Source organism: Ascaphus truei, chromosome 14, assembly GCF_040206685.1.
Source record: "Ascaphus truei isolate aAscTru1 chromosome 14, aAscTru1.hap1, whole genome shotgun sequence".
NCBI lineage: Eukaryota > Metazoa > Chordata > Amphibia > Anura > Ascaphidae > Ascaphus > Ascaphus truei.
This window is the reverse complement of record NC_134496.1, coordinates 42,440,727-42,443,615: the sequence shown is the minus strand read 5'-3', so window position 1 is coordinate 42,443,615 and position 2,889 is coordinate 42,440,727. Positions and strand designations below refer to the sequence as shown.

Sequence of the window (2,889 nt, the reverse complement as noted above, 5' to 3'; positions counted from 1 at the left end):
ACAGGTTGCTCCCGTCCTCCCACAGCTCCAACCTCTCCGCCGATGGATGGCGTCTGACGTCACCGTTTCCGTCACCGTTTCGCTGTACATAGACAGCTACCTCAGGAAGCGAAACGCGTAGAGCTTGCTAAGTCAGTCTGCTGCAGCTGCCCACGAAGTGAAGACGACCGAGTTCTGCTGCCGATCCACTGCTTTCCGTCGCCATCGCCTTCAACCGGATGTCGTCACCGTTTACCGGAAGTGACGTCAGACGCCATCCATCGGCGCAGAGGTTGGAGCTTTGGGAGGACGGGAGCAACCTGTACCATCCAGGATCAGCACTCTACTGTCTCACGATACCCTTATGATTACAGAGTTATTGTACTTATTGTAAGTACATTTCCAATTTCTTTTCTGTGTGATAAATAGTGTCTTTGCGATCTATACCATTGGTCCGTTTTTATCTTCCATACACACCTCATTCCATCTGGATTCGAGCAAATGACACCTGCAAGATGTCCGTTCTGAAGTTTCCCTGAGCCAGAATTTATTCCCCTGCGTGAGATATAATTTCACCTATACTGACTGAGTCAGACCACTGCCCGTTTATATTCCACCTGTTGTAAGTAGGAATTTCTACAGAGCCAAGATATCTACTAGACTCTAATTGTATTGATATACTGCACTATTATTGTTTTTATTTTCTTTATTTTTATGGTGTGTTCCTGAAATCATCGCTCCCTTCCCACCCCGAATCAAGACTGCTGTCACGAGAGACTCCTGTGGCGGGTAGGATCTCGGTGGCCGGAACAGCACGAGCGTAGTAGGGGTCACAAGCAGAGGGCCAAGGCAGGCGGCAGGCAGCGAAGTCAGGTACAAGCAGGGGTCCGAGGCAGGCGGCAGGCAGCGAAGTTAGGTACAAGCAGAGGTCGGCAACGAGGAGACTGGAACAGGACAGGCGGGGCAGGACAGGGACTAAGAACAGGGAGCAGGGACTGAGACCGGGGAGCAGGAATAACCAGGGACAAGCCAGATTACTAGCAAGGGCTTTTACTGTGAGCAGACTCAAATACAGGTACAGGTACAGGTACAGGAAACAGGTCAGGATCAAAGACAGGCATGAGCATACTGCAGGAGTCTGACTAGCAAGCAAAGGCAAAAGCAACAGCCAGGAAGCAAGCTATAAAGGACAGAGACAGGAGCAACAAGAAGACAGACAGACAGAGGAACCCAGAGCCAACAGAAGACAGCAGCACACCCAGTGGACAAGGAAGCTATGGCTAGGCAGGAGGTCTAGGCAATCCTGACATTACTCCCCCCTCTCAGGAGCGTTCTCCGGACGATCCTCCAGGCTCTTCCCGGAGGCCTTGATGAAACGGCGACTCAAGGTGACCCACCTCTGGTGGCTTGTCAGTGGGCAGAGGGTACTCCAGATCATTGTCGTGCACAATCTGGAAGTTCTTCACAGATGCGTGTGTGACACGCCCGTGGAAGTTGAACACGTAAGACTGAGTGTCATCATTCCACACGGGGGCCTTATTGTGCAGCTCGATGATGTTCTCCTGACACTTGTTCTGCCATTTAGACAGCAGGCTCTCCGAATCATTGTGTGGCTGGAAAGGGATGCGCTCGTGATTGAAATTCTTTCCGGGAATGAGAACCGCCATCTTCCGGGGACCCTTAAACCCGAGGACGTTAGTTTCATAGCAAATAGCCGCCAGTTCTTGCCGGGACGCTGCATTCTCTGACTGTCCCTGAGCCCTGGCTGGGCTAACACCGCGGTCAAACACTGTAAACTTGGTCCCCATTAGGTTGGATCGGAGTTTGCCAGTAAAGCTGCCCGCCTCCCGGGACATGTCGGTCGGATCAATAGATATCAAGTAGTTGGACGTTTTACTCTTCTTTCTCTTCCTCCCAGCGAGAAGAAAGAGCTTGTGGTTTTCGTCCCGCTCCAGGTGCATGTAGTAGGTGGGGTACAGTCCTCGGTCCATCACTTTCTTGTCTCGGCTGATCCGACATCTGACGGTGACACCGCGTGGCGCGGGGCGCAGAACAAACTCCTTCAGGTCGCCCACTTCCCCCACGTCTCCAGGAGGACTGAGAGGGGATGTCTCTGTGGAACCAGAGTCTGAAAGAGACTTTCTGCTGGAGGCAGAACCGGGCCGTGCTCTCCCAGACCTCTCCTCCTCCAGCGAGGCTCTGGTTATGCTCAGTGTGACCTTCAGCTCCTCATGCTGTTCTTTGGGGACACACTGGGTACTCAAATACTCTTCCAGCATCTTTATCTTGTAGGCAGTCTGGAAACTTTCCTCCTGTAATACTCGCTGTCTCTCTTCAGCATTCACCCATCTCTCCTTGGCGTCCTGCAGATGTGCACGTAGTTCTCGCAGCTGACTCTGCAGCATATTCTCTGCCTGAGTGCGCCGCTCCAGGGAGACACGTTCCTCTTGCAGCACTCTCTCTGCATTCTGCAGTGCTGTCTGCATATCCAACTTTTCCTGGGCCAACTGCTTCTTCTCCTCTCCTAATTCATGGAGTTTCTTATCTCCTTCACTGACCTGGACACAGAGATTCTTGCACTTCTGGGTTACCATTTCAAAACTGCTATTTAATCCTTCGAAGATCTCTCTCAAAGGACGTAGTTCAATGTTGAAGTGGCAATTCTTCTCCTCAGAGGCTTCCAGTTTTGCGCCAACTTGAGCCATGAAATTCTGGTACTGCGCATTATCAGCATAGGCCTTCTCCAGCTTACTTGACAGGATTACCCTGTCCCTCTCCAACTGCTCTCTTTCTTTCTCCTGGAGAACACACTTAGCAATTGCTGAAGATAGACAGCTTTGTAGTGCAATCTTGGCCTCTTGCTCCTTATCTAAACGTTCATAAAGACAATCAATCGCTTTCTGTGCAGCT

General features: G+C 51.3%; 1 pseudogene; it reads right to left on the bottom strand.

The window, feature by feature from the left end:
* Window positions 1-869: 869 nt before the first annotated feature.
* On the bottom strand, window positions 870-2,608 carry LOC142466016 (tubby-related protein 3 pseudogene; annotated as a pseudogene).
* Window positions 2,609-2,889: the final 281 nt, after the last annotated feature.